Source organism: Puntigrus tetrazona, chromosome 22, assembly GCF_018831695.1.
Source record: "Puntigrus tetrazona isolate hp1 chromosome 22, ASM1883169v1, whole genome shotgun sequence".
Classification (NCBI taxonomy): Eukaryota; Metazoa; Chordata; class Actinopteri; order Cypriniformes; family Cyprinidae; genus Puntigrus; species Puntigrus tetrazona.
The window spans coordinates 6,156,610-6,164,359 of record NC_056720.1 but is presented as its reverse complement, the minus strand read 5'-3'; the positions used below and the strand labels follow the sequence as shown (position 1 = coordinate 6,164,359).

Genomic DNA, 7,750 nt, shown 5'->3' with positions numbered 1-7,750 from the left:
TGCCTTTGAGTGATAGGCCGCACAACTGTATCTATTATTTATGAAGACCTTTTCCAACACTCTTATTGCTCATATGTATGCTGAGAAGATTTGACTTTGGCCTAGCGAACGAAAACGGCCAAGAAAAAAAAAACATGGATTACACTGACTTGAGCCAAAAGCAATCTAGAACGTTCGAGAATTAAAATCTGCATTTTATTAACTATATAGCAATGTGCTAAATACACACACACACACACACACACATATATATATATATATATATATATATATATATATATATATATATATATATATATATATATATTAGCATATAGCCTATTAGCATCTTTTGTAATAGATCTGTATCCCTCTGAGTCCCTCTGTTATGTAAAAGATTTTAATAAAATGACATTTTTATAAATTCTGTTATTATTTTGTCTTGTGGAGTGCGTGCAAACATCTGTTGTGTGCAATAGCTTATTCAAGACAATGCGAAATCAAAATAGCATGTCATTTTTATAATCCCTGTTATTTGGTTTCAATTATTATTATTTTGCATATTGTACTTATTATGTATTGTATGTAAACTTATGAGCACGACAGGGAGTCAGTGTTACAGGGAGTATATCAGGGAGTGAGTGTTTCCTGAAAATACTGGATGAGAAAACAAAAATCGAAAAAAAAAAAATTCACAGACCCCCCAGACCTGAGTGTACTGGAGGGAAAGTCACGTGAGAGAAAGTAAAATAAATAAATTATATATATATATATATATATATATATATATATATATATATATATATATATATATATATATATATATATATATGACCACTCAATTATATATATATATATATATATATATATATATATATATATATATATATATATAATTCAATATATTATTCCTAGTAATTTCAAATCAGAATCTTTACATTATAAACATTACAGACCTTTTGTAACAAATGTTTTATCTCTACTTTTGATCAATTTATCATTCTTGCTAAGTAAAATTTTTAATTTACGTAATTCACATGAATAAATTACATTTTAAAATATAATGAAATAGAAAACTGTTATTTCATAATATCACTGCTTTTGCTATATTTTGGATCAAAAAACCCAGGCTAGGTGAGCAGAATAAAATTCTACAAAATTCTAATATATACAGTTCTGTACTGTATATATTAAGTCACTGTATATAGTCTTAAGTCACAGGTTTATATTTATAGTAACAGTCGAAAACACACTGTATGGGTTCAGATTTGTACTTTTTGCCAAAAATCATTAGGGTATTAAATAAAGATCATGTTCCGTGAAGATATTTTGTCCATTTCCTACTGTAAATATATTCAAACATCATTTTTGTTTACGCATTGCTAAGAACTTCACATGGACAACTTAAAAAGGTGATTTTCTCAGTATTTAGATTTTTTTTAGATTTTCAAATGGTCGTATTGCTACCAAATATTGTCCTAACAAGCCATACATTAATGAAAGTCTTATTATTCAGCGTCCACATGTTGTATAAATCTCAGTTTGAAAAAAATTGACGCTTATGGCTGGTTTTGAATATATATGTGGTACTCTTTTTTTACGGGTTCATGGAAGAGGAAGTCAAACCAGTGAACTCTATGAACATCCCCAATCATAGCAGCTTGATTCCTAATAGACGTGTTTCTGCCGGCCTGATTGCGCCTGACGTTCATATTGTGATTGCTCATAGCAGACTCTGTGCTCGATGTTGTTGTTGTGGTTCGTCGCAGCGGATGTTAATTCTGTCTTTTTTAGCGGTCAACGCGTCGCTAATAATAAACTGAAAAAGAAACCGAGAACCAATCAGAAGTGGCGAGAGACAGCGTGTAATTTTCAGCTGCGGTTGTTTCACACTTTTTTTGGGTCTTTCATCAGATCTGTCAGCAGGAGTTGGGCTGTTGTAAAGCTCTTAGGATTTTTTTATTTATTTATTTTCTGCTCACACTACACCAGATCAGTGATGAGGTAAAAACACACACGCTAACTCACCTCGCGCTCAAAACCCGCCAAAAATCACTGGGAACGCTGACAGACTTTTTTGGGGCTATTTGTGTATTTTTTTCTAGTTTTCTGATGAAAATGTGAGCCCCGTCTATGAAAAGACGTGTGGGGTTTTTAGCAAGTTGCTACTGTAATCTACAGTGAGGGGTTTTGAGCACGTCGACATCCATCTTCCCTATATTTCATAAGATTTTATCTCAAAGAATTAAAAATCTTAGCGGTTAAGCCATTACGGAACGTTCATATATTTTTCTGAACAGAAGCTGCGAGAGTTCCGCGGAGATGGATGATGTAACCCGTCGTCACGGTAATGGAATCTCCCTCTGCAGACACTGATGGATCTGTTGCCGTGGCAGCCATTGCCGCCCGCTGACATTCCGGCCTGCCCCTGTCTGACGGCGGGCAGTGCCAAGCACTCTGCCTGCTGTCACAGAGCTGTGCGTGTGTGTGTGTGTGTGTGTGTGTGCGCACGTGTGTGTGTGTGGTCTGGGCCTCCAGCCATAGCGCTGGCTGACAGGGCTCCCTCACGCAGCTCCGCTGAGAGGACCACGCAGCGCTTGAGAATACAGAAGAGGCCGTGTAAGCGAGCTGCACACTGGGGCAGCGGGTTCATTGTTTCCCGGCCTCTACACACCAGGTCCGGGAGTGGCCTAGTTAGCACTGCACTGCAGTTTACGTACAGTTTATAGATTCGACATCTGCCTCGAGTATCTAAACAGAGGCAGATTAGATCTGCGTCACTTTCTTACAGCAGAAATATTGGAATGTGGAAGAGAGAAAAAAAAGTAATCGCGACTTTGTATCCTATACGAGTTTCTTGCCATTCTGGGGGAAAATTTTGAGAATGTCTTACTGCACATTTCGCCAAAGTTTCAATAAGAAATGTCTACTGCGTGGAGATAAAACACCGGTTCAATACATGAACCCTGGCACATTTTTATTACATTGAAATAGGTATGTATTGCGGCTGTTTAAAATTGTAATATTCATGGACTGTTGCTAAAAGTTAATGCCCTACACCAAATCTAACCCTAAACCCACCTGATAGTGTTAACAAATGCAAAACTGTTATAAAAACACGTTTTTTGATGCAGCCGTGCCATTTCAGCTTCCTTTTACACAGATTTGAACTGTTTTGTCAAACCGTAGTCAGATTAGAGCTCCTCGCCTCTTAAGTTTGTATTCATGGCATGATATTATTAAAGTAATCGTATGAAAATAACACGTTATTAATCGAAAGTCTGTACATTTTTGTGAAAAGGAATAAAGGTGTTACTGCCTCTAGTGTTCATTTCGTTTGGAAACTGCAGTGATCTGATGTTGGCACGTATTTTGTTTCACGCTAAAAAGCGCACCAAAGTAACATTTATGCCAAGAAACAGGTAGATTTATTCTTACCAATACAAGAAAAGTTCAGAACTGGGAGATATAAACTCAGAATTCAGAGAAAACCACTACTATAATACTACATACTATTTTATCCATTTAAATCGAATTACGACCAATTCACACAAAAAACTATAAAAATCAACATGACTATAGCAACAATTATAGTAGTTCCCATACCAGTAGAAGATCGAGTCTTCAAATCAAGTCTTCTGCCACTTTAAAAACTAAAACTTCAGATTCTGTTTGGCTGTCAATGTTTTTATCAATCATCACCTGTAAAACCTTTTTTTGTCATTATATTTATCATCTTTGGTGTGTACAGGCCTTTAGAGTTCAGTAAATCTCAGTAAGCGATGACACTTATACAGACGACTGAAAATGTTACTTTGTCACTACGGATTGGTGTAAATTCGTCCATATTTTTGATATTTGCACGCATTGGTGATGCATACTAAGAAATTCAATGATAAATTCGATATAAAGACAAAAAGTGATTGTAAACACACGCACCAGCTGCTAGCATTCAGCGCTGTAATCAGCAGCACATGTGGCTCCTTCCTCAGGAAACATCCAAGCCGTGAAGCCTGAAACATAAAATAAAAGAAAGCAAGCACTGAAAAAAAGCCACATTGTGAGTTTTATCCCAATCAACCACCAAACAACGCTGTCTCTTAGACTTTCTGTCTGCGTAGTGTGTTTGGATGTAATAATCACTGCACTCATGCTCTATTTAATTCCCACACACTATGTGTGTGTGTGTGTGTGTGTGTGTGTGTGTGTATGTATTCAGATGGGACTCTGTGCTGGAATGCACACAAACTGTCCCTCTCGTTCTGTCTGGTGCTGCTCTCTAGTTGACATCTAAAGGCTAACAGCAAGCGCTCAGACTCTAAATCCTTATTGGACAGTTAGTCTGTCAGTCAAATTTGGCCGGCCAATGGAAGTGAACTCTTTATGTCACACACAAATACAGACTGCACGTGTACTAGTTCCTGTTCAGTATATACTGTATGCTAAACTCCCTAAAATAGAGTCTCTTTATTGGCACTGGTAGCTAAAAGAATATTCTTAGCTAACTTTTTCGCTGGACTGGTCAGATTAAGACTTTTCTATGCATATTTGATTTTTTTTCTCTCTCTCAAAAGATACTACATTTCGGTAGTACACACTGCACACTAAATAGTAAGCTAGCAATAGATTTTAAAGCATTTGTAACGGCAAACTAGTATGGGGCAGAAATAGTAAAGTAGCGTAAATTCAGCATTGCATTGTGGGATACATTGTTCCATGCAGCATGCTACATCCAAACTGCAAATATATATGTCAACTGAGTGTTCAATAAATTCTAACACTGTAAACATTATAAATACTGCAAAAATAGTACAAGTAGTATGATAGTGTGCTGTTTTACGGAGTGAAACGGTCACCACGAGTTATATCTCTCCTGCCTGAAGAATGCGTCATTGTGTGTTTGAGATTAGCCCTGTAATTCTAGCAGGAGATGGAACATTAAAGATGAACAAAAGCGCCTGACGAGTCCAGTTAAACTCTTTCTCTTTGTGTGTGTGTGTGTGTGTGTGTGTATCAGCTGAACTCTAGAACAGTACTGCATGAAATTTGGTATAGCACTTGCCAGTGTGGTTTACCGCAGCATGTGTGTGAGTGTTGAGTGTGTGTGTGTTCGCATGTGTGTACGTGTGCTTGTCGGCGGCAGCAGCCACACGCAAGCCTGGTATTTCCCTTGGGGAAGTTTTTCGCTGCTTGTAAGTCTCATGTCTTTGATATCGTGCGCTGGAGGCAGAGGAAGGGGAGCAGCCGAACGCCGTCTCGCTGCCTCTGTCAACTCGAGGTCTCTTGATACAAAAGAAAGAAAGATGATAGATAGATAGATAGATAGATAGATAGATAGATAGATACAGAATGACAGATATGTTTGTAGAAACAGACAGACAGATGAAAGACAGATAGGTAGATAGATAGATAGATAGATAGATAGATAGATAGATAGATAGATAGATAGATAGATAGATAGCATACAAAAACATACAGATAGATTGAGTACAGAAACAAACAGACAGATAGACAGATAGATATAGACAGAAAGACAAACATGTTTGTAGAAACAGACAGACAGATGAAAGACAGACAGACAGACAGATAGATAGATAGATAGATAGATAGATAGATAGATAGATAGATAGATAGATAGATAGATAGATAGATAGATAGATAGATAGATAGATAGATAGATAGAGTACAGGAACAAACAGACAGAAAGACAAACATGTTTGTAGAAACAGACAGACAGACAGATGAAAGACAGACAGACAGACAGACAGATAGATAGATAGATAGATAAAGTACATAAACAGACAGACGAAAGACAGACAGACAGACAGACAGACAGATAGATAGACAAAGTACAGAAAAAAACAGACAGATAGACAGACAGACAGGTTTGTAGAAACAGAAAGACAGATGAGAAACAGATAGATAGATAGATAGATAGATAGATAGATAGATAGATACAGAATGACAGATATGTTTGTAGAAACAGACAGACAGATGAAAGACAGATAGATAGATAGATAGATAGATAGATAGATAGATAGATAGATAGATAGATAGATAGACAAAGTACAGAAAAAAACAGACAGATAGACAGGTTTGTAGAAACAGAAAGACAGATGAAAAACAGATAGATAGATAGATAGATAGATAGATAGACAGATAGACAGGTAGATAGAGACAGATAGATGGCATACAGAAACAAACAGATAGACAGACAGATTACAGAAACAGACAGACAGACAGATAGATAGAGTACAGAAACAGACAGACTAAAAATATATAGATAGATAGCATACAGAAACAAACAGATAGACAGACAGATTACAGAAACAGACAGACAGACAGATAGATAGAGTACAGAAACAGACAGACTAAAAATATATAGATAGATAGCATACAGAAACAAACAGATAGACAGACGATAGATAGATAGATAGATCTGGTATATATGGAGAGGGTAGGAGGGTTTTTTCATGCTAAGCTATATGGGTGGAAGGAAATGAGAGGATTTAATAGCACGGACGAGCAGCGTGTTCTGCCAGCCACACACACACACACAAACGCGCGCACACACCAGATCCTGCCAACTGTTTATTTGTCTGCCTGTTCGCAGGAGCCGCAGCACGACACGCTCTGATCCTCTGCGCCAAGAGCCGACACGCAGACAGCAAAGGAATATAACACGATCCAGGACTCTGGAGGAAACCTCGGCCCACAGATCATGTTCTCCCTCTCTCTCCTTCTCTCTGTCTGTCTCGTAACGCTATTTTATTCACGGTTATATTGTATTGTATCGATACGAAACCTTTTTCGAGTATCGTCTCCATATTCTGAAACATTTCACGTCAAATGTTCGGGTTACTGACATTCAAAAACAAAAAAACACATTTTAATTTCTTCTAAAAGAGTTCAGTTTAGAATTACTGTCTTTTTTGTGAATAAAAAACATAAACTCAAACCTGCGGCACACTTATGTCATGCATGTCACTTTTCAGCATAAATTGCTGATTAAACATTGTGATCTGGTGTGTGTGTGTGTGTGTGTGTGTGTGTGTGAATGACGCCGTGAGACCGCGCGAGAGGCCACAAGAGAGAAATGAGACTGACAGAACGCGAAACAGAGCTGATTAACACCAGACTTCAGCCTGAGCAGAAGCGTGTTTTGTTGCCAAAGAGGGACAATATTTTCAGATCTCCCAACACTTTTGGCTACCCCTTGTAAATCATATAAATATTCTATTTTACTGAGGGGCAACATCAAGTAACCAGAACGGCCCGAACGATGATTAACAAACATTTCCACCTAATATTTCATTTATAATATTCAGATTTCGCTTTACATATCTAGCAGAGGCTTTACCTTGCATTCAAGATACAGTCTGACTTTTGTTTCCCTCGCCATGCTCTGAATATTTGTTGAATGGCATTTTCATCATTTCAATACGTTCATCTACTAATATTGCCAATTTTAAACTTTATTTTATGGGCTCGGGGGAAACGTGACCGAGCGAAGAGGATGCCCGGAATATTTAACACCATTTTGACAGTATTCCATTGCTTAAGTAAAACAGCATTACTTTTTAACACACTGCCCTTAATGATAAAAGTAGTAAAATGTTCTCGTGTTTAACTCTTTTCGATACGGATTTTCCACCACGGCATAAAAAGTCTGTGACTTCCAGAAAGACGAGCTCCGAGGATCGCTCCGACAGACCCGCGGTGGCACTGTGCTCCGCTAGGGGGGGCTGCTGTACCGCCGTTCTCCGCATCC

At 37.7% G+C, this 7,750-nt stretch overlaps 1 long non-coding RNA gene across 1 annotated transcript in view; it reads right to left on the bottom strand.

Moving 5' to 3' along the window:
* Positions 1-3,636: 3,636 nt before the first annotated feature.
* Positions 3,637-7,750, bottom strand: part of LOC122327601 — a 45,675-nt gene continuing 41,561 nt past the window's right edge. The window contains exon 5 of the long non-coding RNA XR_006247681.1: positions 3,637-3,992. This is a non-coding gene — a long non-coding RNA (uncharacterized LOC122327601). The remainder of the gene's footprint in view (positions 3,993-7,750) is intronic.